Source organism: Ambystoma mexicanum, chromosome 2q, assembly GCF_040938575.1.
Source record: "Ambystoma mexicanum isolate Mex_15411 chromosome 2q, UKY_AmexF1_1, whole genome shotgun sequence".
NCBI lineage: Eukaryota > Metazoa > Chordata > Amphibia > Caudata > Ambystomatidae > Ambystoma > Ambystoma mexicanum.
This window is the reverse complement of record NC_090924.1, coordinates 507,811,383-507,819,850: the sequence shown is the minus strand read 5'-3', so window position 1 is coordinate 507,819,850 and position 8,468 is coordinate 507,811,383.

Sequence of the window (8,468 nt, the reverse complement as noted above, 5' to 3'; positions counted from 1 at the left end):
GTTTGGCACCTGGAGGAAGAGGAGTGAGAGGAAGCAGCTCCACGCTGTGGCACTTTGGCCACACCCCCAAGCATTTATCTGGTGTTCCCGGGCCCTCCAGGTTGTAGCCCATAGTCAAGGGAGTAGGTGTTTGGCACCTGGATGAAGAAGAGAGAGAGACGAAGCAGCTCCACGCTACGGCACTTTGTCCACACCCCCTAGCCCTTATCTGGTGTTCCCGGGCCCACCATGGTGAGCCCACAGTCAAGGGCGCAGGTGTTTGGCACCTGGAGGAAAAGGAGGGGGAAGAAGCAGCTCCACACTGTGTCACTTTGGCCACGCCCGCCCCTTACCTAGAGCTCCCAGGCCCGCCAGGGTGAAGTCCGCAGTCAAGGGTGCAGGTTTTTGATGCCTGGAGAAAGAGGAGGGAGAGGAAGCAGCTCAACGCCACATCACTTTGGCCATGCCCCCAGCCCTTATATGGTGTTCCCGGGCCCGGCAGGGTGAAACCTGCAGTTAAGGGCACAGGTGTTTGCCACCTGTAAGGTGTTTGGCGACTGCAAGCTAAACAGCGGTCAGTAATTTCCATGTTTCCCCTAGTGGATTGCTGAACGGAGAACGTAGAACCTTGTGGCCGAGCAATAATAATAATTGTAACATCCTGCAGGGGAGGGGGCATGCGTGGGCTTGGGCTTCCTTAATTCCCCACTAGGAGATGGGCAAGCAGAAATCTACCACTTTTGCCACACTTAGAGAGGGAAACAAAAAACTTTTTAAACTTTTCAAACCGCACTAAGGATGTGAACTTACTGATTACAGAGATGCAGGGCTTTCTCGAAGGGATTGAAGGTATGGACAACCAGCTATTGTGCCCAACCACCATCCCGGCACCCACCCACCTTCACAGCTACAGTCACACCCTCGGAAACGGGGGGGCCAGCTACGAGGGGGGAATACAACTGCATGGAAAACTCCCCTCTGGAGTCAATCGGGGTCACAGAACTGCCCGAAACACAACAGCCAACTAAAGGGACCATGGATGTTGCCCATTCTAAAAAGAGTGACAGGCGGATACCAGATTTGGTGGAGACCTACCAGGTGGCAGAATCAGAAGTTCATGATAATAGATCTGAGCCGAACAGTGGAGAGAGGGAGCCGACGGGGTGCAACTACATCATCCCTGTTACAAATCTGGAAGACGGGCAGTTGGCTTTGGTGGGGTGGGGGAGGGCAAAATTGAGTGCCATCAGCAACCAAGGGATATGGGCCAGGACAGCAGTGTGGCTGCCGTAGCGGTAACATAGCAGATTCGGGTCCAGAGTCCCAGGCTAAAGGGGAAAAGAGCCAGTGCCAGAACCAAAGCTAATCCTATCCTGACAGAAGTAACGCAACCTGTATCTCAGGGGCCTAATGGCCAGAATTGTCTGGAAACAGGCAACAAGCTGGCGGAGGGGTTAATCGTGGAAGTGGCAGTGGCCCCAGGAATTGTGCTAAGTAATCGCTATGAGGTACTAGAATAAAGTGCCTCTATAATGGTAGGGACCCAGGGGTAGACCCAAGGTGTACACAGTAACAACCGAACACCAGCAGGGTGGCTGGATCTACAGGAACCCAGTGTTGCAAAGCCCCCTAGCTGAAAACAGTGGACAATATAACATGCCCAAACATTGCATGTGCCTGTGGTGCTATGCCCATGAGGGTCTTCTCATTGGAGTTGAAGGACCTCAGGTGTTCGATCACCCAGTTTAAGAGTGGGGTCTCTCAACTGATGGCTGTAACAAACACACTTAAATCCTTGCACCAGCAGGGCACAGCTCAGCAAAAGACCTGGCTAATATCTACGCATGGGCAACCCACAAACAATATGATGATCCCAAAGCCTAGGGGGGAAGCTGGTACAGGGATACCCTCAAATCAACCTGAGACTGGCAGTGGCTACAGACCGTATGCTCCCCGGCAATTAGGCACAATGGAAGGAGGCCAAGAACCCAAATGCACCCAAAGCGATCAACCAGGAAGCAAGAATATGATGTCCATCAATGGGACCGTCAGTGCTCTAAGCAAAATGATTGACAGGTTCTCCTGCATCCATCCACCACGGAGGCTGGTGAGGATTGGCCAGGATCTTTGGGGTCCAGGGCCAGCCAGGATGCTGCCCTGGGGCCGGCCTGAAACAGAGGATTTGGGGAGAGGCCCCTTGTGCTGTATCTATATGGTGAACGCACCCCGCTTGCGGCCAGGAACCTTTGAAAGCAAGGAAGCCCTTGTGAATAAAGTCATCCACTGGTTAAAGCATTTGAGGGGGTATCCAGAGGTGCGAAAGGAAGACTGCACCTGGAGGACCAGAGGACTACATCCAGGTGTCTGTGACAAATGGCCAACTAATGGATGGTCTCCTATCAGGCAAGCTACGCACCAACCCATCGTTGGTTCCGGGATCTCTCTGAGAGCCCAACCCTCTGTGTCAACCCTGGATCAAGTTTTGGACCTACTACCATCAGGATGGAAGTGCTATCCTCCCCCAGAAGAGTGGTCGACCTGGATGACATTGTTCACCCAAGGAGTCAAGCACTTCTGTTGAGCGGCCTATCTCGCCAACAGGGGTAGTGGGGAGGCTTGAGTCCCAAAACATCTTGTCATGGAATGGGGGGAGATGCCGTAGGTATCTGAAGGATCCGGAATGGTTGAACATTATCCACGGGTTCCATGTGGTTTGTCTGCAGGAGATCTGGGAAATGTCGTCCACTTTGTTTGAAGGTTTTGCATAATACGCGGGTCCGGCATCTAAGTTAAAAAGAGGGAGACCTAAGGGTAGTTTGCTAACATTGGTAAGCCCCACACTGGGCCTCAAATTTGTGGATAAACCTATGGTGTCGCCTGACCTCCAGTATAGTGAGGCAACCTGGGGAGGAGGGAGGCAGATGCTTCTATTTAATGTTTACAACCCAATGACGGCACCCCATTGGAAAGTTTAAAAACAATGTGTCGGACCATCTCCAAATATGAACAATATAAAGGTTGTAGCCCCTTGGTGGTTGCTATAGGGGATCTAAATATACAAATTGAGTCAATTGACAAATTAGAAGGGCTTTGCCATGAGCTTGATGTGGCACTGAGTATCCCCTGTGGTTTGCGAGAAACCTGTGAGAACTCACCTGTTGACTATTGAGGAGGCACATTTACACTATGGTGTAAACTGGCTGGCCTGTAATGGCCGTTTTAGTGCAGGCCAGCCTGATGACCTCACTTTTGAAGGCCTAATGGGGAGCTTTAGGATGCACTATATTTTTCTTAGTGGTGGCGACTGGGAGAGGATTGCCAGTCTGTATGTGCAAAAAGCGGGGGAAGAGTGACCATAGCCTGGTGTGCTGTGAAACCAAGGGTGTGTGCTCGGTAAAGGAAGCAGTGCGGGTTGGATCGGAGAACTCTACTATTGTGGCTGAAGGCCACACAGGTCTTAGGATTAAGTGGGCTACCCTTGATCTTGAGGTGACCAAACCGAATTTCTATGCAGCTATTGCATTGCATTTGAGCAAAATCTGAGGGGATGCAAGCACCCAGGAGAGCACCATCAAAGCCTATGAAAACATTGTAAAAATGTTACCTATTTATAAGAAGGTTGATAGGCATATACCTGGGAATTACAGGCACATCTCCATGCTTGACAGCACAGGGAAGATCTACGCTAAAGTCCTTCTTGGGCACCTGCAAGGGAGGGCGGATAAGAGCGAAACCATAAACCATCTCCGGGCAGGCTTCCGTAAGGGCATCAGCACAAAAGGCCAGGGGTTCAGGCTGAGTTTGATCTTTTCCAAATATGCCCCACTTAACAAGACCAGAATTTATGACATTTTGTGGACCTTCGTTTGATTGCACACCACAGCAGCTAGTGAGGGAAGCACTGGCCAGGAGGGGTGTACCCACCAAGCTTGTCAATAACATCAGTGCACTATATACTAGTAATAAGGCTTCAGTGAGGTGGGGATTGGGAGGGAACTAATCAAGTCTTTCCCAGTGGAGTAGGAAGTGCATCAGGGATGTGCACTTGCCCTCCTGTTATTTTCACTGTCTATTGATCAAATTATTGGGGAACTTGTGGCAGATAGTCTTGACGCTCCTAGGCTTGGTCAGGTAAGCTCCCCTGCACTGTTCTTCGCTGATGACACAGTTATCCTGTCGACCACACCTATGGGGAAAAACTCCACCAACTTTATGGGGAATTGTAGATGTCTTAAGTTGGCAATCAACAGGGATAAGACAGAGGCAATGGTCATTAGGCATAGGTTGGGCAAAAGGGTCAACGCTGCATATTAAGTGTGAGGGCAAGATATTGGAACAAGTCGCCACCTATGACTATCTGGGTATTCATTTTTTAGAGAGCTGCCAACGGTCAAACCAGCATATTAAGGCTACTGTGACGCTGGACAAATACTGTGGGGAATTCTTTTAGCAGCCATGTTAGTGGGGCAATACTGCAATACAGTTCTGGAATTATACATTTCACAAGCTCTCCCGGCAGCCTTCTATGGGGCGGAGTTGTGGGGCTACCTAAGGGTACCATCCCTTATGTTTCAGAGAATGAATTCCTCAGTGCAATCCTGATGCAACCGAGGGGAGCCCCCATGGCTAGTCTTCAGATGGAGTGTAATTGGCCCGCTATTACGGGGGATCTGGCTAACAGGCCTGTGTTGTACTGGGCCAGGATCTGGTCAAACGGACATCTTGCACCATACCAACTGGCTCTGTCTAACTTCTTTAGGTTATCCGCACAGAGCTTACGAAACTTAAATTTCTAGAGCTATGGGAGAGGCCCGAGAGCATTAATTCAGGAACTAGGCTGATGGTGAAGCGTGCGTAACACAACCTAGTGGTTAACCAGATGAAGCTGGACTGCTTGTCCCCAAGTACAGGGCGAATGTATTTGGCTCACAAGCGGGTACAGCTTCGAGGAATACCTCGACAATGTTAGCCCAGGATAGGCCCACTCCCTCTATGTACAACTACCCAGTAATGTCTTGAAAGTACCCTCCTTTACTGCAAAATGGGATTAGAAGAATACCTCAGAATGTGTTGCCTGTGGGGCAGCTAATGAATCGATCATGCACTTTGTGTTCTTTTGTAGTAAATTAGGCGATCTGAGACATCGCTATCTGGTACCCCTTCTTAAACTTAGGAATTTGGGGCAGCCCCAGGAAGCCATGGAACTTTGTCTGAACGCCAGTGATCCAGTTGCAGTATTTGCTGTTGCTAAATATATACACCAAGCCTGGTTATTAAGACTCAAGTAGTTGGGCGCTACGATTATGGTCTGCCAGATGGTCCTGGGTTGAATCTTAAGATATGCTGTATAGTTCCCTTTTTTATTGTTCTAAATGGCCATACACAAAGTGCATTATATTTTAAGTGTTTGACCATTGGATTTTAATATTGTTGTGTATATATTCTGGATGTCTGATGAAATATGAGATGTTGCATTGTGATTATGAACTGTAAAGTATGTTTTATGAAATGTATTGTTTTATGCTTTTATGCTGACAACAGCCCAATAAGTTGTGTTTGATCATATCCAATCACTGTCAGGCAACAGCAGCCACTGGATGGGGGACAGTGGAGCCACTGCATCTCACACCCTGGGAGGAGACAGTGAGCAGCATACTCCATATGCTGGGCCTGGAGGGTGTCGGATTGGCAGAGGTTGGAGCTGGCAGCCAAGAATACTGTGGTGAGTACATGAGCTATCCATGGGTCCATTTCACACCAGCCCCAGTAGAATATCAACCTACACACTTGCAGTCGCCATGCAGGGCACTTGCCAGCCAATGAACAAGCAACATATCAAACACCACAGGACTGTACATCAGGGCTACGGCAGGTGTACCCCCAAAAAGACCCACAATAGAAGAGGAGGAGGACATTCATGCAGAACATACATCACAAATATCCAACAGCAAATATCATGTACTGACGATGAATCACAAAGTACATCATCAACCTCTGTAGGGCAGTATGACCACAAACATGTATCCACACCACATGTATGCCAAAGAGCCGCCACCCACTAAACGCATGGCACAAATCCAACATCTGCTGTTGTCCCAGCCCCACAGGCAAGTGCGACAGATCAGTAGCAGCAAAGCGTCTATGAGCAGTGAATACCATCAAATGTCACACTCACAACATTGCAGGTAGCAGGGCAGACCTGCATTGGATTATACATTCCAAATACAAAATGTGCCCAGGTCTAGATGGGCACCCATAACCTTGGACAACTGTGATACCCATGAGACCACTGGTAAACCAAGGTAGACATTCCCAACAGTTGCATATTTAAAACAATCACAATGCCAGTTACCTGTGCTGCCGGCTGCCATGTAAACATGCTCCTCATGTGGCCATAGCACCCTGCCTACCCAGTTTTCACAGTACCTCAGTTCTACACACCCAATAGCATTTCAACATGGGTAATCATGCCATGTTCCATGTCTCCCAAAATGCACACAAGACATCCAGTAGGAAAACCCAAGCACATCATGGACTTTGGCTCCTGGAGGTGTCACGACTCGCTCCCTTCGCTCCCGTTCCCGCCACTTGGGGGCATGTTTTGGGGCTTATTCCTTGCTGGACATTTCCTCCGAACCTAATGCCACAGTGCTGTAATGAATTGGGAGCGCTAAATCCCTATTTTCCAAACTACTTCCCTTCCGGATCCATTCCAGGTTTTTGGCAGCCAGCATGCTTCTTTAACCAAATGACTGTGCTTCCCAGAATGCCTGGCCCACTGCTCCACCTCCACCCTTGCAGGACAAGGTTGGGTGGAGGATAGGCAACACCTGTGGCTGCAGGTGCAGCAGTCAGCACACCTGAGGTGTGTGCTCGTTAAACAGCTTTAAAAGCCTCAGTCTCACTTCAGTCCAGCGCTGGTCATCGTTTGCAGTGTTCCTGTTTTTGACTAGTCCCTGGTCCCTGGTTCCTTGCCTTTGTACCTACTTCCTTGTTCCTGTTTTCTTGTTTCCTCCGCCCTGAATTTCGGATTCATGCGCTAATTGATTTCTGCTCCCTTGATTTCCCTTTTTGTCTTCCCCTGTTTGCAGGCAGCAATTCTCAGTGCTTTCCCCTTTTAGATGCAGCCCAGTTTGTCTGTGTTCTATATTTCTTTGACTCTGTCCTTTGCTGCTGTTACCCATTAGCCTTAGCCTTCCTCTTAGTTTAGTTTCCTGTCTTTTCCTTGGAGGGGTAGGGAGAAGTTTGCATAGGTTATTTCGTTTTTCCCTGCTCCTGATCCTTACTTTCTAGAGGATCCATTCCATGTTTTCCATTTCACTTCTGCATCCATTTCCCATTTGATCTTTAGGTGTGGTGTGCGGTGGTAGCTAGCTCCTGTGTGAATGCTTATGTTTTCCCCACTAATTTGTAATCCCTATTCCAACTTAGGTATTTAGTTTTCTGCAGCGGATCACGCTCCGCTGCCTTCCAGTCTCCGCCCTTGCCCTGCGGGCTCTCCACATAGCAGCGGATCACGCTCTGCTGCCTTCCAGTCTCCGCCCTTGCCCTGCCGGGCTCTCTACATTGCAGCGGATCTCGCTCTGCTGATTCCGGCTGCCTTCAGCCCTTGTCCTCTGGACCTCCCTACTTCTCCCATTGCTGTTATAGCCTTTTCTGGGTCCCAGATTCATCAACAGGATTCGTGGGCTAGCTGACATTCAAGAGGTGTATCTCGTCCTCGTGAGTACAGTTCTTAAGTTCCCTTATGTAATACCATCAAGAGTGTTAGTACACAGATCCTGTCATTGCTGGCCCTCCACGTGGGTTTAGCGCTGTCAGTACCTGTAACAGCAATTGGGGGTAAGGTGCTTGCCGACTTTCCTCGCGGTCAGGTGCTTACCCCATATCCCTTTTCATATATTGGTTTTGATGTCACACTCTATTTGCACTCCTGGGTTCTAGCATACCTGAGTCGTTGTTCCTGGGTGCACATTTCCCTTGCCATATTTGCTGCCTTTGTACTCGCCTGACTAATCCTGACAGTATGACCAGCCCAAAATTCCCATTGAATATGGCAAGTTTAAGAAAGAAAGGCAGCAAGGCCTCTAACAAGCTTGTACGGAAAGCTTCCCCTACATTTACCTGTGACAATCAAATCACTAGTCATTGCTTAAATGAACTCCTTGTCACGAATGGGCATTTACGAGCAAAGTATTTTTCCCATAGGATGGCACATCCTACATTGCCTGATCCTAGTTCGATCTTTTGTTCTGATCCCGATTCTATGTCAGCGCAAGCCTTAGCCGCAGAAAACAACACACTGTTAGACTTATTATACAAGAGTACCTCTGTTGTTGAACCCCATGATTCCAGTTGTGCTTCACCTCAGATAGAACAGTTTCATGGTACAAACATAACGAATGGAGGGGTCCCTTGCATAACTTCAGTTTTCTACCCTCAGTCCAAATACTTCTTTGCACAAGTACATACGGTAGTCCCTAATGTCA